The sequence below is a fragment of the Oryzias latipes genome, chromosome 5 (genome assembly GCF_053564925.1).
Source record: "Oryzias latipes strain Hd-rR chromosome 5, Olatipes_Hd-rR_3.1".
Taxonomy (NCBI): Eukaryota; Metazoa; Chordata; class Actinopteri; order Beloniformes; family Adrianichthyidae; genus Oryzias; species Oryzias latipes.
In genome coordinates, this window is record NC_136241.1 from 25,713,281 (window position 1) to 25,738,120 (window position 24,840).

At 41.7% G+C, this 24,840-nt stretch overlaps 1 protein-coding gene across 1 annotated transcript in view; it reads right to left on the reverse strand.

The window, feature by feature from the left end:
• LOC101167284 (uncharacterized) overlaps positions 1-23,613 on the reverse strand; it is a 76,811-nt gene extending 53,198 nt beyond the window's left edge. Inside the window, exon 1 of the mRNA XM_023954670.2 lies at positions 23,421-23,613. The gene's annotated coding sequence lies outside the window, so the exon portion shown is untranslated. The remainder of the gene's footprint in view (positions 1-23,420) is intronic.
• Positions 23,614-24,840: the final 1,227 nt, after the last annotated feature.

Genomic DNA, 24,840 nt, shown 5'->3' on the forward strand with positions numbered 1-24,840 from the left:
TTAAGTGCTGTCGACAATTCACATCCACCATCGAAGGCTCCACATTTTTCAGACAAACAGGGGACGTGACAAGTCAGCAGAAAAGGTTCTGCATTCACGCTCCTGCGGAGAACATCCATCTGCAGCATTTGTGTTGGCTGCAATTCCTGCTCTTAGTCTGGAGAACACGCTCTTAAATAATGCATTTCGCTTCCTAAAGCCCCCCATCTGTGTCGTCCTCAGGTCATAAAGAGCTGAGATAACTCGGGGAGAAACATGGGAGCTTGAACAAAAAACGCAAACTGACTGAACATTGTTGCACTCTTTCAAAATAAACTTCAGAAAAGCTTCAGAAACCAGGATGGGGTCTTCTCTACTGATAACATTTGAATTTGTTGAAGAAGGAAAAGAATGATGTTTGAGCTGCAACATCTATAACCACATATAAATCAGAAATGTTGCTGCACATAATTATGAGATGGTAAAAAGCATTTTTAACATATAAACAATCCATTATTTGTCCTTTTATAAACATCTTGATATTTGAAAAATTATAATATCCAGTCAATCATAAAATGACTAAAGACTTATATAATTGATCTGCCTGCAGTCTGTATTGTTCCCTTAAGCATTTAAAATTATTAAATACTTCAAACAAATAAAACTCAACATTAACAGTTTTCTTTTTTTTAAATGGAAAGCATTTTACAGGTTTTGTGTTTAACATCCACGAATGTTGACGCAATTTAGCAAGCAAAACCCAATATTAAAAAAGAAAAATCATAAAAAAGGGTCACGACCCTGCCATTGACTGTAGCCCCTCCCCCCTCCGATTCCAAATAGGAAGTGCCTGCTGGCTCCAAAAAGCCTAAATCCCATTGACTTCTACACAGAAATACAGTTATTACTCAGTCATTATGTTTGTCAGAATATCTATTCCTGCTCTGCAACATGTTTTAATCCTAATTTATTTCTATCCTAATTGCTAATCCCAATTTTTTGCTTTTTTAAATTTTTTCTGTAGTGTAAGACATCCAGGTACTAAATTGACCAATCAGATCCCTCGATAAAAGTACAGTACAGACCAAAAGTTTGGCCACACCTTCCCATTCATTTGAATGAGAAGGTGTGTCCAAACTTTTAGTCTGTATTGTATGTGGTGTTATTCTCATTCACTTGTGATTTTTTTCTCTCATAAATTGGCTTCTTTGTCGTTAAATTACTACTTTTTTCTTAAAATTTTACGACATTTTGTCTTGTAAATCTTTTGATGGTGGCCTACTCATCGTAGGAACGGTCTGATGATAATAGTGAAAAATATTTTCCACTATCGATCACTTATTTTCTTTATTTTACTTATTATTAAGAATAAATAGTAATTTAGCAAAATACATTGGAATTATTAGAATATTTCTATTTACTTATGTTTAGATTTATTTCTTTTTTCCCCAAATGTTGTTTTTTGGCCAAATTCATTATGATTCATCAACAACAGTTAATCTTACCTCTGTATAATTTCCCTATCACATATTAATTGTAGCATTTTTTATTAGTTCGTTTAAAAATATTGATGTTTTTCCAAATTCCTGTATTGCAAAGTTGGAAGTTTAGGATTTTCCTCCAATTATTCTTTCATTATTCTTTTATTTTCTATCATCTCTCAGCAGATCTTTTCCTTTTTTACTGCCCTACACCTTTAGCATGGTAAACATTATGGCACAGATTGCTTAGAGGTTTCATTCCTACAGCCATGTCTTACATATCTTTAATTCCATTTCAGTTGTAGATTTCAGCATTTTTCTTACTTTAAGATGCATTTTGCTTTTTTCTAGCCACCTTCTGATGGTATTTGTTCTTTGTTCTTAGGCTTTTACTACAAGTAGATACATATTTTTGTAAGAAACATTTTTTTTTGAAGTCCATAAGCTTTTTCTCTGAATCTTTTCCCGTTTTCCACTCCACCGTGTCGTTCAAGTGGCGTCACACCTTCCAGCTCCTGTAGTTCTTGTATTTAACCAGAGTCGGAGGCTGCATTGATTTAACAGAGCAACAGTTTATAAGCCATCTCTTTTGTTTGCCCAACTCGACAGACTCTAGCAGAATAGAGAGCAGGAAGGAGCTGCCGATCAATGTCAGAGACGGAGTTTGGCCTCTTTATCACGTCTCCTCAATCACAGTCTACCTCTGAGTCACCCTTTCTCTGGATTGATTGAAACTCAACTTCCTGAATTGCTCTCCGATAGTCAGAGCTTTGTGAGTACCCAGTCAGAATCTTCAAGCATGAATCACGGCATTTGTGTCAAAAAACTGAAAAAACTGACGCCTTATTCCATACGCTGAAAAGATATTATATATATATATTTATATATATGTTTTTTTTTATCTATTAAACATGTCAAATTTTTCTAACTTCCTGAACCCACCAGAGATGTTAGAGAAAAGCGACTTTTTTCTCCGCTTCAGAATGGATGGAAATGACGTTCATTTCAGCTTTGAGAATATCACACTGTGCTATAGGGCTAGGTTTTAGTAATCACATGCACCTGTATGGGGGATTGATCTGTACATGTGCTTGAATTTTTTTGGGTTGTCCCGGTCCCAGGAGGGTCTTAGCACAGGTGCGGCTGGTGGTTGTAGTTGTAGTTGTTGGTGAATACTGGCCCCTAACTGGCCGTGCACAAATGCAGTGTGATACATCTACGTAAGTGTCTGTCGGACATCGGGATATCCAGACAAACTAAGCACTAAATGTCTAATTTCCTTTATTTTAAAATTGTGCATGCTTGCAAGGAGTGCACACTTATCAATTGAACAGCCCTAAAATTTCAAATGATCAATCAAACAAACAAAAACTACAAAAAGTTGCACGACACACCTGCATCTCACCCTTACATGTTGTTTAAGTGTTTACTACAACTTGTCGCCTGAAGCATACCTGGAGTAAAAAAAAGTCCATGAACACCTAGGGGAATACAACCTTGATGCTTCGAGCGTGCCCCATATAGATTTGCTCATTTTTCACCTGCCGACAGACCGTATCTACCCGTAAGGCCAGTCGAGACGAAGACTTAAGGCTCTAAAGATCAGCTGTCTGACAACCACCTTTAATTCAACCACCTCTAATTCAACCACCTCTGCCCACGAGCAGCCGAGTATTTTTAATAATTTAGGAAAACTGCTGACACGTCAAAAGCTTTTCCATTTCACACAGCAGCAACTCTGACATATTAACTTCAGGCGCTCTAAAAAGAGTAGAAAAAAATTTGTTTCATGCCAGAATCTTTATAAAACAAAAGCCTTCATCGGCTTAAATCAGCCTGCAGCTGTAACCAAACTTTTTTGCAAAAACTATCCTTAATATTTTCCTCGTTACGCCTCTAATTATTCAAATCGTATTTAGACAGTTGTTTCTTAATATTGCGTACTAAAGATCATTTAAAAAAAAATGATAAAAATAATTACAAACCGTTTGAAATATGAGAGCAAGAGGTCTTATTATAATCAATATTTCTAGCTTCTTCTATCTTCACAGTCAATAAATTCACCTCTTGAAAATAAACATCGCCATAGCAACTGTTTTATGTTGAAGTTTGATGAAACTAACAAAATAAAACTTTGCTAAATGGTTTCCAAATATGTCTGCAATGTTTTCTTCATTTTAGCAAGTTAATAATCTGTAATGTTTCTCTGAGCAAGGTTGATTCGATCAATAGATAAGATCCACTCTGATCCTCTTTTGATCTATTTTCAAAGCATTCCCACTGTTTTTTTGAATCATGATTAGTCCGTTTTAGCCAAACTTTAAAAATTGTGTCTATTTTTAGGACAGTTCCTGCAGAGTGGCAGTACTTCATTAGAAATTCACCCCAAAGCTGTGGGAGGGATTGTTAGTGCAGGGCAGCTCCCTTTCCCTTTACCATCGCCCACAACTGAGAGCTCTCTGTTTATATGCTCTTCTGCCACTTACAGCCCCTCACACCCCCAACGTAACATTACTGGTGAAACAAAAATGGTGGGCAACATCAGAGCTCTCCAGCCGTACAGTTCTGGGCCAGATACCAGTTCAGAAGAGGAAACGAAGACGGACATGGGTCTCTGTGTCAGAAAGTGGATGCACCAGAATGGAGCGGACCAGGGAGCATGTCACAAAAAGGATCTTTTTTAAAGTGCATTTTTTCGTCTGCTCATGATTCACAAAGATCTGAATAAAGACATACTCAGAAATGAAATTTTTAATACTCAATTTCTTTCTATCTGTCCTCCATCATCAGAAAGATGCCGCAAGAACATGTTAAAAACACAATCTTCATCGGAGTGGATGATGAGAATAGTGGTGCATTGCCTCACTGGTGCGTTGGTCTAGCTTTCTTTTGCAAAACGACATGCATTTGTCAAAATCACAGACGGTTTGGGATAAAGTCTGCTAAAAAAAAATGGATTGGAAAACAATGATCACTTATATGAAAATTTTTCCCAGCTCACCATAATACTCCAAAAAAAAAAAACCTAAAGCCAGAAAGGTGCACGTTCCTCCATGTTTGAGTTTTGGAGATGGTTGAACCAACAAGACAGACAGTCATGTACTGTCAGCGCTGAGTCAGCACTTTCAGCCGCTCTCATTTCAAGATGGCAGCCTGCCAGCAGTCCCTTGAAAGGAGGGGGTTGTTTTTGTTAGAAAGCTGCCACCTCTTCTTACAATCTATGTTTTACTAACTAGTCACTGCTCTTTTTCACCCCCCTAACAATGGCTTGTGTGTTGATACAAAACAAAAATGATAAAAAGTTTAATTTCTTGTCTTGAAATACTCCAAACTTTACCAAATCACAATTTTATGACTTTATTCTTATTCACTTTTGACTTTATTTGCATAAATTTACAACTCCTTTCCCGCAAAATTACTACTATTTTCTTATCAACTTTGTTTTTTATTTTTATGGTGGCCCTTATACTCATCGTAGGAATGGTCTGATCATCACCTCATTGCCAGCATTCATTTAAGAGACTCTTAATTTGAAATTTCTAATTAATCAATGCTGGAAATATTCACAGGAAACTGCGCCTGTGGGTTAGGTAATCCAGATAATTTTGGGGAAAAAATTCAATTATGTGCAAATGTCGCGGCTGACTGCTGTCGATGCCCCTAACCCAACCAGTCAAAACTTTGAAATGAGCGACAGCCAACTGGAAGGTTGTTAAACAGTATTCATCAGACATTCCGGTTTGACATGCCGAAAGCAAAACTCCTCCTTGAACTAGACATTTATCTGTCCTCACACAGCTCAGCAATCCTTTCTGTCACCACTGGAAGACATCTGTTCTGCTGTCTCTTGAAAATCCCCCAGAATGTTAATACTTTTGCAATTTACACCACCTAATGATTTTTTCCACAGAATAGACTTTTGGTTCAAGTAAACCTAAATGTCAGACCCGTGAGCAAAAGGCATTTCCTCCAGTACAGAAAATAAAAATGATAAAACTCGATCTGTCTGGGATCACTGTGGAGTTTTTACACATTTACATGGATACCGGGATCTCTCAAGAGCCTCTTCACTTATTTAAAAAAATTACATTTACATTTTCTGTTAAAGTGTGCGAACACATTTGTAAATATGTGTTTTATAAATTCCCTATTATTCGTACTGTTTCTGGTAATTTTTCAGGCATTATGATGGACACCTTAAGGGTATCCTGCTTTGTACGTTCATGTTGAAAAAAACAGGTTTATATTACAGGCTTTGGCTAATTTCGATTTCCCTCCCTACACCATAACTACTATCAAAACTAAATACTTTTTCTTTTTAACTGCAAAAGTATGTCAATGATTTCCAGAAGTAAAAACCTAATAATATTAACATTTTAACAAAGACTATTTATGAATCCAATGTGTTCTTATGAGGAAAACTTGCATGATTTATAAAAAATAAGTTCAAATAGTTTTTCTCACATGGAAAATCATTCAGACGCAAGGCATTGTGGTCTATATTTACCAATCTACAGCGGATCGATGCACACTGGAAGCTTTCAAGTGGTTGGGGTATGGCGTTCCAACAAGCTCAGTCCTGATTGACGGGAGTGGTTGCCATAGAAACGTTGACTCGAAACTCAAACTGATCACCGCTTAGTGACGTCATCAGGCTCCAATTTGGCGGCATCTATATCGCTAAAAGTGGTGAATGAATTGACCGGATTTTGTCAGAGCCGGAAGTAAACGAGTCTGGACGTGAGACTCACTCCGTTCTGTTCTTACATACGGTCAATGGAAAAATGGGAAAACAGGTTTATGTGACGGGCAAAGTCCAAATTCACCCCTTAAATCATCTAAACCCCTAAAAAAAATGATTAATTACGGGACTATCCAGTGCTCTGGGTTTTAATCCAATTCAGACACACGCTCACTACTTTTTTTATTTTATAAAGGCAATTAAAATCAAATCTTGTGAGCACTAAAACACAGTTATCTGTTCGCTTAGTTTAATGCAGGAAAAAACAGAAGAGTTCCAGCAGTTGTGGTGCTCCTTTACAAGAGAAAATATCATCAATTTAAACTTAAACTTCCGAACTTTGACAAATGAAGGTTCTGCAACCTCGACGTTTGTTCCGGAACGTGCAGCCTCTCTACCAGCTTTGGGGGGAAAAGGTGTTTGGAAAAACATTATTCTGGAATTGACAGTTTAAAACAAATGACCAGGGTCCAAATACTAAAGATACTAAACTTTAGGTCCAGGTTAAAAAAAAGGGAATGAAATTTGCGTAAAAAGTGTGGATCAGTGATTGAATTCTAATGAACAAAGCTGCAAATGCTCATTTTTGCGACAACAGAAGGTTACCTTGTGAAAGAACCTAAAGCAATTTGAAGACAGATCACATTGACCCCTTGTTTCCCCCGGAGTCTGTTTTCAAAATGAATCATATCACTGCAGCCCAACAACCCAAAGCATCAGTCCAGAAATAAACCCAACACCTCTAAGCGACAGCACTAATTGGAGCTTTTCAGATTTTTTTATATCCTTCTTGCACAACTGTGGATCGCTAAAAAGAGGAAACAAATGCAGAGACGAAAGAAAAGTAATCGATCAATTTGATTAACTAGGCAGAACCATCACAGTTGACCGGGCGTAGTGTTTCTCCAACCTGTCCCCCCCTAAGTTATCTACTGAAAATAGTACATTTGGTCTTTTTAACATGTTCTTGTGACATTTTTCTTATGATGGATTGTGAATCAGGAGCAGATGAAAAATGCTGCTTAAAAAAGTACCTATTGGTGACATTGAAGATGTGCTGGGTTGGCCTCAATCTTCCTGCTCCGCTCCATTCTCATGCATCCACTTGCAGACAAAAGATCCATGAATGTCTTTGTTTTCCTCGTCTGAGCTGGAATCTGTCTCAAAACTGTACGACTGGATAGCTCCAATATTGCTCCCCATTTTTGTTGCACTGTTAATTTTACGTTGGGGGTGTGAGGGGCTGTAAGCAAGGGGGAGATTGCGTAAACAGATGGATGACGGGAAAAGGAGGTCATACTCCTTAAAAATAATTCACAACACACTTGCCACATGCAGGATAATTGTACATTCCATTTCCGACAAAGTACTTTACGGTGGCCGTATGACCCTCAAAGGAACAGCAAGACACACTGGTACTCGCCTTAAGATGTGTCTTGAACCCCATACTCTATAATCCTCCATGGAGTCACACATGCGTGTAACAATAACTTAAGCAGCACAGCAGACACACTTAGAAATGTCTAAAAATGCTGGGAAAGCACCTGTGCTGCCTGTATCTCCCCCAACAGCTTGTTTGTCTCATCACAGTCTTAGATCGCTGACATAAAGGGTCAAAAACGGCAGCATCCATCTATCCCTTTTCTGAACACGGTTGACCCCTTTCCGATTCACTGGGTTGCTGAAGCCGATCCCAACCACACCAAAGGTGTTGTAGACGCCACACAAGTCGCCAGTCTGTCACAGGGCCAAGATGGCAGCAATAGTTGCAATGTCATATTCTACAATATTTTTCATAAACTACATGTTCAGAAATTTAAGGTCAATATACAAAACCAAGACATTTAAGTTCTGATGCTTGTCAACCACAATAGATAATGTACGAGTGCAGGGCCTACATATACAAAATAAATAAAGATTTATCAAACAACAGCAGACTGAACATCATCTCTACATTTGAAGAATATTTAGAAGGGAGTAGGTCAAAACAAATGTGTTCTGAGAGTTCTCTTGACTGTCAGAGTCTGTCAGCTTTAGTCTGAGTTAACTTTGATTCTTGCAAACCTGTGGAAACCAGCTTAGTCAGAGCAAACACAATCTATTGTAAGGATTCTGTAGGTTCTTGACTTTTTTGTTTAACAATTTTTTACTTTTTTCTTGCTGGCTTGTCCTCCATAAACATAGAAAAAGACCCACCATTGATCAACGTTGTTCGACAAGCACCACCCCACAAACGTCTCTGCAAAACTTCAAAACCACCAAAAGATTCCAATCTTATTGATTGTCACATTTAACTTTAAATGTAGGCTTCTTCTCCTGCTAATCGTCTCATGACAACATTTGCTGTTTACTTTTCGAATTCACACATCAAATATTCATGGAAACACTACTAATCCCCACCCCCGTCCGCCCTGAACGGGAGCTACTGCCTAATCACTTCCACCCGTGAAATCGGAGAAATCTTAAGGTGTAATAGGCGTGAATTATGGATGCGGGCATGACCGACAATGATGAGGGAATAATTAATGTGTGTGAAGCAGCACAGTGACGCTGCCCTGCTGAGCCTCCTTCATGTTCGTCTTCAAGTCATGCGAGGCTGCAGAGCTCGACATCACAGGGAGTTCAGATCACGCTGCAGCCAAGTCCTGTTTGATCCAAAAATTAAAAAAATGAAATCCCCCTGTTTTGATTTATGCAATCCTCTCCTGAGAACCAGTTTTAGTAGTAAATTCAATCAATGTCCTTGTAATTTGCAGCTCACTGCTTCCTGTTTTTGCAGACAGAAGGCAGAATAGGGGTTAAAATGAATAAATAGATTCCTCCATCCATCTTCAGAGCCTGCTGAATCCCATTCAGAGTCATGGGGTTGCTGGAGCCTATCCTTGCTATTGTTGGGCAAAGGCAGGGTACACCATGAACAAGTTAAAATTGCAAAACCACACACTGACACTCAGCCTACGTCAACATCCCCCTCAGCAACACACGTTTCAGCGGCTACATTCAATATAAAGTCAATGTAGACTTGCGTTCCTGTACATTTTGGGCTTCTGTGTTCAAGCACAGCAAGTTTCTACAAATGTTTTCAGGCTTTACGTACAAAACACATTGCCAATGAATGCGTGTTGAAAGTTAAAACAGTTAAAGGAGATGTGCAACACTTCAATTTTGCACCAACTGTAGGTGGCGGACATGCACCAGTATTGGGTGGCGATGGTCCACTGGGGCTAACTGGCGTTTAAGAATCTGCATTTAGTGCTTTCTTGAACAGACAATTTAGAGATAACAATTGACCTATAAAGCATATTTCTGGACTGTGGGAGGACACTGGAGATCCCGGACAAAACCCCACACACGTAAGTTTCAGGTCAACCAGCATTTCAGCAGAGAGTACTGAGGAGCAGGTCTCCGGGGTCGATTCCTGTTTTTTATCCATCAATCTTTGGATTTTTTTTTTCATCTTCCTGTCTTCTTCAAACCTGCAGGAGTTTCCCACTCCTGTTCTACTTTTTCCTCACAGATTGCTCTGAAGACCTTCGACTGACAAACAGAGAAAACAGAGCTGCACTTGAAAAGTTTTTTTTTTTTTTTTCCCCATTGCAGACCTGGAAGAAAACACAAGCACACACACGTTCTCTGCAACATGCAATTACAGTAATTACTAAAGCTGAGCCCTAGTGGCCCTCGTCTCCTGCTGCTCAAAGAACAGGAGGAGTTAAAAATGCTGTACTTGTGCACTGTCCAAACAGTGTGAGAAGCCACACTTTGGTTTAAACGCTGGTTTTTGTCTTAAATGCTGTCTTTTTATTCTATTCACATCAAAACAAAGGTTAGTCTTTCATAGCAACACTACAAGTTTACATTTCACACATTATGCACAAAAACATTGAAATAACTGCTGGATGTGTTCAGTGTGGAGCAGGCTTCATCTTCATGCCCTAATCACACACTGAAGAATTCCTGACCGTCTAAACTTCCTGTTGGTGTTTGCACCTTCGAAGTCATGACACACTTGGACTCAAGCTGGCGTCTTTCATAGTAGGAAAAAAGTACACCCAGTTTGCAAGCTTTTCTGAGGTCCGAAGTACTCGGTTTACTCAAAGTGCTCTTGTTCTTGATGACTGGCAACATAAAGACTCTATCTGGAGACATAAGGTTCTTAATACTATGGTCAGATATCCCAAAATACCACAGCGCGGCAATCTAGATGCAAGCTTTTCAGCAAATACGGCTGGAAAAAGTTTGAATGTTTCGGCGACCTGACGTTTTTTTCTCTAAAAGTTGACATTGGTCAGTACATTCTGAGGTCGTGCGGTGGCAGTCTGTTGACAGGTAGAACTTATATACCTGAGCCACCGGGCGGCCTGAAATGAACGGCCACCGTCCAATCAGAGCTGATGCCGCCTGGCGATCTGGCTGCCACCAGCCTGTTTGTTGCCCATATATTAAGTTACACAAGAACATCTGCGGCTGTAGGATCTAATTCTTCATTCACCATTTTTAAACATACACCTTGGCCAACCTATAGCATGTAAATCATCTTTTAGCATTATCAGAATTTTTTAGAAGCTGAAATCTGGCATTTTACATTAAGGCTGCATAAAATTCTTCGCCTTCATGGAACCTATTAATAAATCATTGGAAGACGTAAAAAAAATATTTGAAATTTTAATCATTTTTACAGATAATTTAGCATTTTATTTTGTATTAGTGTGTTTTCTAAACTTAAATTTTGTTGTAGCATTACTTTTCTGCATTTAATTTATGATTCTTAATCACATGTACAAATGTTGACATTTCTAAAGGTCATATAATATCCTTTTTCACTTAACCTTTTCCCAATTTCATCTTTTCAACATCTGATCTTTGCAACTGTGTTTAACTTAGCATTTAGCATATCAGTAAACATTTTTAACCCACTTATTTTTCAACCTACTTTCATTCCTAATGGTGTTTTGCTCATTATTAAGTTGAATTTTTAATCCAATTTAAACATTTTTCTGTGTTTTAAAGCGTCTTCGATGTTTTTTTTGTTCAATGTTTTATTATAGAAAATTTCTCATTTAGATTATAATTTATATTATTGGCAAATAGTATACATGGCGATCTGTCTAGGGTGTACCCCACCTTTGCCTAACAGTAGCAGCAACATCATGACCCCAACAGGGATGAAGCTGGTTCAGAAAATTAACGGATGGATGGCAAATTAATGTAGCAATAATGTATTTTAGTATAAATTCTTTCTTATTGCTTTTATTTTTTTTATTAGATTTTGTTGAAGCAATAAAAATGTATTTATTTCGCATTTCCAGCACAGCTGTTGCTGCCTTTAAATGTTGCCTTAATTGTCTTTTTTTCAGCTTTATCTCTATGGTTATCTAAATGAATTACCCTTTTTTCAAATTATTTAATTGGAACAATAAATAGAGCTAAACAAAATGAGTTCAAATGAGGCCTGCCGTGGGGAGGACTGGGGCTGTGGAAGTCGTCTCCTCTGTCCACCCTTGAACTGACCACTGATCGCAGAGGGCATAGCGGCACAAAGAGAGCGGAGATGGGCACGGGTCCAGTCCGACTCTGCTTGTTTTGTATGGGGCCATTCATGCCTGTATTCGGATCCGTGCTGAGGCTGAGAGCGCGCCACAGGAGCTCTCTGTGCTGCTGGTGTCTGTGTGCGAATATTTGCAAAGATACCGAGAGGGAAAAAAAAGGAGCTCTGTTCTATTTGTTTAGGAAGAGACGAGGACGAGGCTAAAAAAAGAACATCAATAACAGTGACAATCGTATTCGTCGATCCACTCAGATGAAAATAGTGTTTTAGGTGTTTTTAAATGGCCTTTATCATGCTTTTCTTAAGCATTTCAGAGTAAACTGTATCCATATATATGATAATATGTTACCTGCTTTGGCACACTAAAAAAACATATTTTTTATAAAATATGAAACATTTTCTCGGCTTATTTTCCAACCCAGAACTATGGGGACTCAATTTCTGAGGCAATCAAGTCGCCACCAGCTCCCTGCTAGCACAAAGGTGTGTAAACAGAGAGCTCTCAGCAACAGGAAGGGAAGGGGGGAGGGCAGAGATGCTCCGTGCCACAGCTCCCACCCACAATTTAAGGGGGAATTTCTGATGAACTCCTGTCACTCTGCAGAAGTTGTGTCCTAAAAAAAGGACACAGGTTTTTGGATTTAGGCTAAAAAATTTATAATCACAATTAAAAAACCACTGGGAACATTTTTACAGGAGATCAAAAAATGATTGGAGTGGATTTTAACCTCAACCAAACAGAATCTTCATTGGTTTAAGACCTGTCCTTTTTGATTTTTGTGGATGCTTTAATGAAAGCTGATTGTCTTAATCTGCAGACTGGAGTTTCTGGCAGCCCCGTCTGTGTTGTTGGCAGAAAGACTTATGGTAAGATTGCATCATGAAAACTGCTACCAGAGCTATATCAATCATGGCATGAATTATGAAGGAGTCTCTCATTATCACTGCCAAGATAAAAGCATAAGGGGAAAAAGAAAAAAAAAAGAAAAATCAATGCTTGACAGAGAATCCATGAATGGGAAATCTGAACATCCGTCGGGGGAAAAGCTGAGGAGCAATCAGAGAAAAAGCCTGCAGTCAAAAGAGGACAATAAATCTGTATGAGAAAGCAGAGTTACTCGACTAAATGTGAGATAACAACAGAAACGCGCAAAGGGATGAAAAAAAACAAGTAGAGTGGACCACCCTGAAGAACAAAAATAGCCTCTGAAAACAAGCTTTCCTCGTGGGAGATATTGTCCTGTCTTACTGTTGTCTTCTGGGGTTTACACTGACGTCTACATGTTTCTGCATCCAGAATATCTTCACAACTGAGCCGGCGGTAAAACGAGGCCTCCTGCTGACCGTAAATCAACAACCCGATTAATAAGATCAAAGGATGATATTGATTCAAAGGGAAATAAGATACTTTGGAGGAGCTAAATGAACTGTGATAGATGGAGCTAAAACCTTTGTCACAACTGCCCATGGGGGTGCAGTTTTTTTTTTTTGGTTGTCCGGGCTCGTGGAGGGTCGCAGACAGGAGCGGCTGCATCTCAAAGGGAGCGCTGGTGTGTCTTGCAGAGGACTTGTGCAGCCACTTTAAGGGACGTCATGAAACTGGAACATACCGTTGTCATGCGTGTGATAAGTACATTGTGAAGTATTTGTAAGAATAATGTAAGTTACACATACTTATTATTTACAGGTGAGGCTGTCGTACGGTGTCCTCACGGCACAGTCAGTCATTATCAGAATCAGAATCAGAATCAGAAATACTTTATTGATCCCACACGTGGGAAATTTGTTCGTTACCATAACAACTGACAGGAAAAAAAGAGTAAGAATAATATAAATAAAAATAAAAAAGAGAACAAGGAAAATGTGGTATAATTTAAAGAGCTATTTACATAACAGTGCAGGTAAAGAGATGTGCAAAAGAAATGTGCAAAATAAAGAAAAGAGAAAAAAAAAAAGGGGAAAAGGTTATCTTCTGCATTGTGAATTATTGAACAGGGTTATAGTATTTGGCAGGAAGGATTTCTGGTACCGGGCAGTTTTGGAGCGGAGCTGTCTGAGCCTTCTAGAGAAGGAGCTCCGCTGTTTGTCCAGAACAGGGTGGAGAGGATGCTCTGGGTTGTCCATGATGGATAAGAGCTTGTTCAGTGACCTCCTCTCCATCACTGCTTCAAAGGTTTCCTGTTTGCAGCCAATGACAGAACCCGCCTTCCTGATCAGCTTGTTCAGTCTGTTGGTGTCACTGACTGCAATGCTGCTTCCCCAGCAGACCACAGAGGAGAACAAGGTGCTGGCCACCACAGACTGGTAAAAGATCCCCAGCATCTTGCTGCACACATCAAATGACCTCAGCTTCCTCAGGAAGTAGAGTCTGCTGCAGGCCTTTTTGTACACAGCAGTACTGTGGCTCCTCCAGCTCAGTCTGCTGTCGATAGTCACACCCAGATATTTGTACTCCTCCACCGCTTCCACATCCCTGCCCAGGATGCAGAGGGGTTGTAAGACAGTCCTTTTCCTCCGGAAGTCGATCACCATCTCCCTGGTCTTGTCCACATTGAGCAGCAGGTGATTCTCTCCAGCCCACTCCACAAATCCGTCCACCAGCCTCCTGTACTCCTCCTCCCGTCCACCGCTTATACACCCCACAACCACAGAGTCATCAGAGAATTTCTGTAGGTGACATGACTCTGAGTTGTGCTGGAAATCTGAGGTGTATAAGGTGAACAGGAATGGAGAGAGCACAGTGCCCTGTGGGGCTCCCACACCACTCAGCACCACGTCAGACAGGACGCCGCCCAGTCGGACAAACTGTGGCCTGTCTGTCAGGTAGTCAGTGATCCAGGAGACGGTGGACGCACCAGCACCCATCAGCCGCAGCTTATCACCCAGTAAAGAAGGCCGGATGGTGTTAAAGGCACTGGAGAAATCAAAGAAGGTGATTCTCACCATGCCTCCGCCACCATCCAGGTGTGAGTGAGCTCGCTGCAGCAGATGGATGACAGCATCATCCACCCCCAGGCGCGGCCGGTAGGCAAACTGCAGGGGGTCCAGAGAAGAGCTCACCACCGGTCTCACTTGAGCCAACACCAGCCTCTCCAGCACCTTCATCACATGGGAGGTGAGGGCAACTGGACGGAAATCCCCGAGGTGAGATGGAGACGTCTTCTTAGGAACGGGGACCAGGCAGGAGGTCTTCCAGAGGAGCGGCACCTTCTCCAGTCTGAGGCTCAGGTTGAAGAGATGCTGGAGAACCGCAGACAGCTGGTGGGCACAGGTCCTCAGGGTACGAGGGCTGACGCCATCCGGGCCGGCTGCTTTGTGCTGGTTAAGTTTCTCCAGCTGTTTCTTCACCTGGCAGGCTGTTACAGTCAGACAGGGAGGGAGGGGGGTGGTGGTTGGACTGGGGGGAGGGGTGATGGACTGTGGGCCCAGTAGGTGTGGTGTGTTAGAGGGGGAAGGAAGGTGAGGAGGTGTGGGGGGTTCATGAGGGGGGAGGTCAGTCAGCTGAGAGGCAGCAGGAGCGGGGGGGTGGTGTGGTGGAGTTGGGGGGGAGGAGGTTGAGGCATTCAGAGAGCTAAACCTGTTGAAAAAGGTGTTAAGCTCGTCAGCTCTCTCTTTGCTGCCTCTGATGGGTCTGCTTCTCCCCCCACATCCTGTGATCTTCTTCATTCCAGACCACACCGCTCTCATGTTGTCCTGCTGGAGTTTGGATTCCAGCTTCCTCCTGTAGGAATCTCTCCCGTTCCTCAGCTGATCCCTAAGTTGGTGCTGCACCCTCTTCAGCTCCTCACGGTCTCCAGACCTGAAGGCTCTCTTCTTCCTGTTCAGGAGGTTCTTCAGGTCACAGCTGATCCAGGGTTTGTTGTTGGGGAAGCATCGAACAGTTCGAGTAGGCATAACAGACTCCTCACAGAATTTAATATATTCTGTGATGCAGTCCGTCATGCCATCAATGTCCTCCCCATGAGGCGTGCAAAGAGCGTCCCAGTCCGTGGACCCAAGACAGTCCTGCAGGGCCTGCTCCGTTTCTGGGGTCCACCTCCTCACAGCCTTTTTGTGGACACGTTCCCGCATGGCAATAGGGACATAGTTTGGGATGAGGTGAACCAGGTTATGGTCAGACCTGCCGAGGGGGGGGAGGGCTGTGGCTCTGTATGCCTTCTTTGCATTTGCATACAGCAGATCCAGAGTTTTATTTTCCCGGGTGGGACAGTTCACATATTGAGTGAAGTCCCCAAGCGTTCTGTCCATGGTGATGTGGTTGAAGTCCCCAGTGATGATGCAGAAAGAGTTAGGCTGCTGTGTCTGCAGGCGGGAAACGGTGGTAGTGATGACGTCAGCGGCGGCCTCAGCATCGGCGGATGGAGGAACATACACATTCACCACCACAACCGATGTGAATTCCCTCGGCAGATAATAGGGCCGGAGTCCCACCGCCAGCAGCTCCACATGCGGCGTGCAGAGTCGCTCCTTCACGCAGACGTGTCCGGGGTTACACCACCGCTCACTCACGTAAAGAGCGATCCCGCCTCCCCTCTTCTTACCGCAGCTGGCTGCATCTCTGTCCGCTCTCACAGTCGTAAAACCAGGAACCGCGACGCTGCTGTCCGGGATGTGGGAGTGCAGCCACGTCTCGGTGAAGCTCAGTAGGCTGCATTCCCGATACTCCGTCTGGGTGTTCATTAGCGTCGTTAGCTCCTCGGTCTTGTTGGCCAGTGAGCGCACATTCCCCATAATGACTGCAGGCACGACAGGCTTAAATCTCCTTCTGTTCATCTTAACGTGAGTCCCGGCTCTGCGACCCCGACGTCTCCTCCGTATCTCCTTCGGAATCTCATGCCGAGCTCCATGAAACAGGCTAGGCTCTCTCAGGGCCAGCAGCTGGTCGCGCGTGTAAACAATGGCCATGCTTTCCATTGTTATTCCCTCCGATGTGAGAATATCAACGAGAGAAAAAAGTAAATAAAAAGCACAAAAATGGAAAAAAAGACAGAAATAATAAAAGAACAACAACAACAAAAAAAATTTGAGAAAAAAAGGAAAGGAGACGATGATTACAGACTTGAGTAAAAGAGTGATTACAGGAGCTATGGCAACAGGCGTCCGTTCACGGCGCCATCTTTTTAGTGCGTGTATTGACCCCTGACTGACGGTCCACAATGGCTACAAGCACGGAATGGGCAGGGTTACAGGAGTGCCCGCAGGATGTCCAAACAAATTACATACAATCTGATCATTTAATTTCCTAATTTCTAACAATCAGGGTGCATGCATGGAGCGTGTAACAGGTGGACACGAAGCACAAAAATACCCCTAATAGTCCACAGGTTTCGGGTGGGTTGAAAAAAATGACAAATTGACCACTGAGTGGCCTAAAATCTTAAAATGTTGTGTACATGTTTGTCCATTTTTCGTCTGTTGCCAGACCATATCAGTCCATAAGGGCAGTTGCATGTCATAAGCAACTAACATTATTCATGCAAATACTTCGAGATGCATTAACCACACGGCCGACAATCGGATGTTCAATTTTCATGACCTGGTTTATGGTAAATGGCGAATACTTATATAGCGCTTTTCTACCTTCTTTGAAGGCCCAAAGCACTTTACAGACACAGACCCATTCACACACATTCACACACTGGTGGCGGCTCTGCTGCCGAACACTGGCGCCAACCTCCCACCAGAAGCAAAGAGGGGTTCAGTGTCTTGGCCAAGGACACTTCGACACATGGGCGTGCAAGCGGGAATCGAACCACATGAACCTCAAGGGAACTGAAGGGCACACCTACGCCCCCCTTAAGATCCCAACATCCGGCAGCACCTGTACAGGTCAACCCCCATACAGGTGTATGTGACGAAGGCTTAAACTGGCAAAACTCACATCGATAGTTGAAAAAAGACAGCATATGCACACCGTTTCAGTTCATGACTCTTAAACTATTTTAGTTGGTTGTAGTAAAAAACCTAGAATGTGGACGTGAGTAATTTATATATTCCATCAACTGGATGTCAACATAACAAGCGAAGAGACCACGAATCAATAAAAAAGTGTAACTGTAAAATGTATGCAGACAGTCGACCATTTGTAATCTGTCTGTCCTACATGTCCTACTTTAAAATCCAAAGAGGGCCATTCCATTCATTTACTGTGATTGATTAGTTCGTTTTTTAGGCATTATTACGAGTTCACTGCAATAGCCTCTTGTTTTTTTTCACAGCAACTGATTTAAAAGGAGGTTTTCTATTTTGCTTCTTGATCAAAAAGTCCGAAAATTTCCCTCTGATCTGATCATTGTTCCGCTTGACGATAAAAAACCTCATCAAATTTGAGAGACGAAGCTTACGGGGATTACTGCACTCAGTTTCCTTTTTTTCAGCAGGGTACAGTTGATTCTCAAGCAAGCTGCGATGAGAGGCTGCGACCACACTTCCCGCCACACAGAAGGCACACACAGTCTATAGGACACGAGTGTGCAGAGTACATGTGTGGTTACGCCTGGATCTGCCTGCAACCTGTCGGGCCTGTTTACAGAAAAAGCACAATGTAAAAAATGTTGTTTTTTGCATTGCGCCTCTTCAGTGCAGAAACACTGAAGTGCAAAGTCAAGATGGTTGCCCAAAAAATGATAAGAAACAGTAGCAACTGCTACATTATTTTCACTTCTGATTAATAATTTAAGTGAATTCAGTGTCTTTGAGATATTCTTTTTGTCCTTGGTGACCACTGTTTATTTTATCCAAAATCCATCTATCCCTTTCTAAACCTACTTATTCCAGTTCTGGGTCACTGGGTTGGTGGGGTCTATACCAGCTACCTTGGTGTGAAGGTTGGATACACTCTGGAGCAGGGGTCCCCCAAATCCAGGCCTCGATGGCCGGTGTCCTACACGTTTTCCACCCAACCTGAGCTCCTTATTGGCTAAACACCTGATCGAGATAATCAACAGCAAATAAATGGTTTCTGGAAAACCAGCAGGACACCGGCCCTGGAGCCTGAATTTGGGATACCCTGCTCTGGAGGGTTTGCCAGTAAGGTTGCCACAATTCTTGGTTCAAACGATACCATTCAATGTTACACCATTAAATGAAATTGTGGGTAAATTGAAGTGTTGCATCCCTACTGCGTACCAGTAAGTTTACGTTGAAAGTGTCAAACAATTGTGTTCAATTTAATTACATTACACCAGGCTTAGTATGTGTCAACTGGAAGATTTTTCTTCACTACTTACTCATGCGTAAACTTAAAAAAATAATTTTCTGAATTTTTCGTTTTTTGCCGTTGCTTTGTCATTTGCGAAACATATATCGAACCAAAATAAAACCATGACCCAAAAATCAAGGTTTGCACTGAATTGTGGGGAAAGTGAATCATTGCATCCCTACTGAATACTGTCCAGAGGAGCGTCTAGCTCCTCTGGACATCCTTCAGTCCAATTACCAGTGACATACAATGCAGCGTTCCCTTCAACCACAGCTCAGCTTCATATCTCATTAAACACAAAGCAGCAGCAGCAGCAATACTTTATCTTTAGCAGTGCTGTACCTGCAACATGCGTCTCGATCGCGCTCAGCTAACGCTTTGGTACAAATCCATCCGACAGCAGCAGCGGGCCGAGTTGAGCTGTGGACCTTTCTAGAGTACTAATCTCTCCTAATGCTTCTCTTAGGTCTTGTTTTCTCTCAACTGTTTGCACCAGGATCGACCTCAAAATAGTTTTCCTCCAGACTCAGCCAGTAGCACCTGCTGATAACCGTGGAAGCTAACACAGGCAAACAATGGAATCAGTCTTCCTCCAGGAGGACGCCAAAGCTGTGCTCGCCGATTGCCAAAGTGTGAAGCGAACAAAAGAAAAGGACTGCTGGAGGAGTTTGTCAGGAGAAGCCACGCGGCTGCTGGAGTGTAGCAGCTGGTGATTAAGAAAAAAAAACCTTCACATTTTTAGGACTTTTTAGGACTGTAGAAGTCTAATGTTAAATCTGTTGAATCCTGAAAGATTTTACTAAAAAAATAAATGCATTGGTTGTCATGACAACCACAAAAAACAGCTGAAGTCCTTGTGAGCTTGCAGATATTTTTACATCTACTTCTGAGCACATTTTGGGCTTAATGCACAGTGGTGGATTGGTTGGCACTTTCAATTCAGATTCCAATGGTTCAAATCCCAGCTTCTCTTGTGGAGTTTCCATGTTCTGCTTCTGCATGGGTGGGTATTCTCTGGGACTTCCTCGCAGAGTCCAAAAACATTCTTCATTAGTTAATTGGTAGTTCCAATTGCCTTCGGCTTGAATGTGAGTGTGACTAGAGTGCGCTCTGGCAAACCCTCATGGGTGTACCCACCTTTCATCCAAAAGTAGCTGGGATAGGCTCCAGCAACCCAGTGACCCAGAACTGGAATAAGAGGCTTTGGAAACTGAATGGATGCATTTTGGGTAAAATAAACAGTGGTTACCAACAAAAAACAGAAAATGAATTTAGTACCAGAGATATCAAACTCACTAAAATAATTTCAAAGCCCCAGCCATAAAAATAATGCATCAGTTGCTTTGGTCTATTATCTTTGTTTAGGTGACTGTTTCAAATTAATTCTTTTTTTTACTACCAACTATTTTTTATCTATTTAGCACCACAGCTTTAGCGACAGTCTTGACATTCTTTGGTCTATGCAAACCTTCTCACCTTTGTCAAAATTAATGTAATCCCAGTGAATCCTGAAGAAAAAGCAGCTTTGCACTGAAATGCAACTTGTTTTAGCAGTGAGGTGCTCATTGAGTCAGTGTAAATCAGCTGATTCTGTCACAGAGAAAAGCAGCTTTGTGCCAGTATGCAACACTTTAACGAGTCGTGGCGTATCGCTGTAGCGTCAGAATCAGCTGATTAATTACATAGAGTTGCGGAATGGCAAAGAGTGTCTGTACTTTTGTGATACTAATCACTGCAAAAAACAGATTTCATGGATGTTATCTTCACCTCGTTACTGTAGCCATTAATGCTGCATTAGCTGCTCATGCAACAGAATTACGGCGCAAAATGTGGTTAATTTCTTTTTTAAGTTAAAAAAAAGGGGGAGGGTGAGCAATATGACAGAGTCTGAAGTATGTGTCCGATATGAGGAAAAACCAGCAATGTGTGGTATTAGTGATCAATGTTGCGATGACGACATGACTTGCGATACAAATAGTGAAACAAAAACAACAAATAAATAGTTTCTATTTCACTGCAACAGTTTTAAATAAAACAAAAGTCAATATAATCCCTCTATATCTGAACTTTAGCTCCAGTGTTATCATTCTTTCTACTACTATATCTCTTGAACCGTTTACGCAATTAACATTAATTCCTGTGGATTTTGAAGCGGAGTAAAGCTGATATGCAACACTTCACCGTAGTTAATTTAAGTTAAGTAATGCAGTCAACGTAAATCAGCTAATTCTAACATGGAGGAAAGCGACTTTGCACCGTTATGCAACACTGTATGCATATGATCCGTAAAGCTGCTTTTCTCCACGTCAGAATGAACATATTCAGGTTGGTGGCGTAAACTTTCAGAGAGTTAAGGTATGCTGAAGAGCCTGTGTTTTTAAGTGTGCGTTCACGCGACCACTTCCTATGACAAGTCTTGTAAAAACGCGTAAATTTGAGATTTGGGCCTCCACAATCACAACTCTCGCGTTCAAAGCTGTCAAAGAAAAACCTGGGGCAACCAACTGTGGGGGCCGCACATGCGCTAGTAAACAGTAGAAAAGATAAAGAAAAAGAAGCCCCTCCCTGCTTGTCCAGTCTGAACATCGTTGTTACGGCTGTGGCCGTATTTGGTTTTGTTTATTCTGTGTTTTTGTATTTGCTTTGTACCAGAGTGAGACTTCTGTGTTTTGTGGATCTTTGTTTGTATGTTTGTCTGATTATTTTCAGGTGTGTTGCATGAAGGCGCGGCCTCCATTTGGACCTAAGCTGATGGAGGCAGCCTTCAAAAGCACCATGTGGACCTCCAGTCTGTGAGAAGGGAGTTTGGCTGTCACCAGTCTCCACTACAGCTTGGCACTCTTCTCCATTTGTTTTGTAGTTCTCCACTTGTTTAGTTGTGTGTTGCACTTATTGTTGTTTTGTAGTACTTTGTAGTTTTTTGCCCACTCTGTTTAGTCTTTTGGTTTGTAGTTATGTTAAAGGAAGCTGTAGGGGTGAACTGCCATTTTCTTTAGTCCTCATTTTCTCCTGTTCATGTCAGTTCAGGAAGGTTAGTGTTTGTCTTTGTTTTCCCTTTTTTTCTTTTGCTTTAGCTTCAGGTAAGATTTTGAAATTCAGTTAGGTGGAGTTATGTTTGTTATTTCGGCCTTGGTTCACCCTGAAGCCTTTTTGCTTCACTTTAAGTTCTTGTTGTTTTTTATTCGTTAATTTGTAAATAAATGTGTTATTTGTATGGAGACATTTGTTTGGTGTTTTTGTTCATTTAAACTTGGTGGCCAAAAACAATTAATTTTATGTTATGTCCCTCAACTTATCCCTAGACAACCCATGGGGCGTAACAATCATATGCTAAACGCGTGTTCAAGAATGTGTTTTTAGCCTGTTCTTAAACACGTGTCAAATGCCTGGTGTGAACGTTGCATAACATCTCCATCTGACGACATGAAGGGGTCCATCCGATGGGTGAAATGAGCAAAGAGCTCTATTTAGCCACGTTTCACTGAGCAGTACGGTACGGTTCAGTCCAGTCCGGTATTTTGAGCGTTTCCATTTCAAAATGGACCCATTAATCCAGACCAAACCATACCATTTTTAGGACCCCATTGGTTGTAGGTCCATAGAAAAATGGAATGGACCAGTTAGGGTGGAGCTAGTGTTGCAACCTGTTTTTGGTTGAAGGTTATTACGACAACAGAAAGCTCCAAGAAAGCGGCTGCATTCTTCTTCGCCGCCTGCAATCTTCTCTCAATCATAATTAAATGCTTTGCATGTATGACGTAGCAAAAAAAGGGCTGCAAGGTGACCTTGTTGTTGTTGTTGTCATTAGCTTCACCCTGCATGCGCCGTGACGGTCCAACTTTGAGTGGAAACGCTCACCTGAATCGCATGAACCTTCTAAACAGGACCGTACCGTACCATACCACCCAGTGGAAACGAGGCTTTTGATTCGTTAAATGTTTCGAGCTGCCATGAGATTGTTTTGTTTTCTGTATAAACATTTATGGTAACCATTTACTGCAATACATCTTTTGCAATACATGCTGAAATATAGCGCCATGACGATAAATATGCAATGTTTTGGGCAGGCCTAGCCTGGAGGTTTGTTCAGAGAAATGAAGAGAGGTGACAGATGCAAACGAGGGGAAAGGCGGGGGGGAAAAAAAGTTGCTGACTCACTGCATTCATGAGACTGTGGCACAGCTGCTCGGGGTGAAGCGCTCCGCCTATCCTTCAGAAGGACGGAGCGATGCCTCTCGTCAACCCCGAGCAGCCACACGAGAAATAAAGCTGTCTGATGGCATGAAATAGCTTTCCTTTCTCCGCTCACACATCCGAGTTCACACAGAATGATGCAATCTGAGGACGCCAATGCATTGCTCCAAGCTGTGCGAGCGTAAAGCAAAGCCAAAGACACACAAACCCTAATCATACAGACAACAACACAATTGCTTTTGGGGAAAAAAAAGGACTCCAAATAAGCGCCGTCACCTTTGCTGAAATGTTACCGAAACATTTGCGCGGGACTGCGGTGGGTGGTGCATCGCCATGAAACCTCAAGCGGTGGTCGGACAACAACAGCTCAGCCTCGAACTGTCATTGTCAGAGGTTGTTATCCTCTTTTTGTTATCTGAAACGAAGCCAGCACAAGAGCCTGCAGACCCGAGCGACTGCGTATTTAGCAAACAAGCAGAGAGCCGTAGTACAACCTCTGGTGCTGAAATTACAGCTGCAGAACCCGTCCCTTCTCAGATATCTGTTGCCTGATGTTTACACGGTTTAGGAGGAGTCAAACCGCAAAAGCTGAATAGAAGTAACAAAGCTTAGCCTGTAGAACTGGTTCATAAAAAGTATTTCCTGCCTTAAAATGTTTTGTCGTTTCCATTTAATGCCTCATGAAGCACAAGTCCCTCCAGGAATTGTTCCTATTATTGTTTAAAATGTCCAAAATGCCTGAATAAGCCACAGATTTATGAAACAGTGGCAATGTTTTTAGGCTTTTATTATTTATGTCACCGCACGGCAGGAACAGTAACAAATTGGCCCTGGAAACAAAATAGAGAAAGTCTCCGCTCTTTTGTCTTCTTATCGACAAAATGCATCAAAGGATTTTGCTCAAGTACCAAAAGAAGTAAAAGTTTTGGTTTTGTTTAGGGAAACTCATCCACCAAAATTTCACACACAGTATTTTTATTTATGTATTTCAAACTTCAGTGGTGGACTGAACCCAACAAAACTCAATTCACTCTGCAAACATCTCCTGTGACATGTTAAAGTCCCCTTTTGGTTATCTTCAGAACTATTTTTAAAGGATTCCCAGTGGTCTTTTAATTGTGATTATGTTGCTTTTAGCCAAAATAAAATACCTGTGTCGTTTTCTAGGACATAGTTTCTGCAGAGCAGTAGTGATTCCTTAGAAATACACTTTTGAGTGCTGAGTAAGCCCATTTTCCGTTACCCATGAAGCTACATTCACACCACCCTTGAAACGCACGTCCAAGCAACCACTTCCAAAGAAAAGTCCATGTAAAGGCGTGTAAATGTGCATTTGGTGCTTCCGCGTTCGAAACTCCCACCTTTATGTGTAGCTTTGCGGATTCTAAAGACCATTTTTGGTCTGTACGTACAAATGCGCTGCCTTTGAACGCATATTGAAAGTTAAACCAGGTTGAACTTTAACCAATCAGGGACTCAGATTTGGTGGTGACGCTTTTAATTCTCTGAGGTGCCAACCGTTTGAAAGTCGATCTTGAAGGAGAAATTAACAAGTGGAGTTTGTGCCCGGCCGGAATTATTAGGGCTGTTTAGTGAGGTTTGCACTGCTTTGACATTTCGCACAAAGCGTCCTCCAACTGTAGGTGGCGGACATGCGCTAGTAAACAGAAGAAAAAGCAAAATCTCCCCTCTGCTT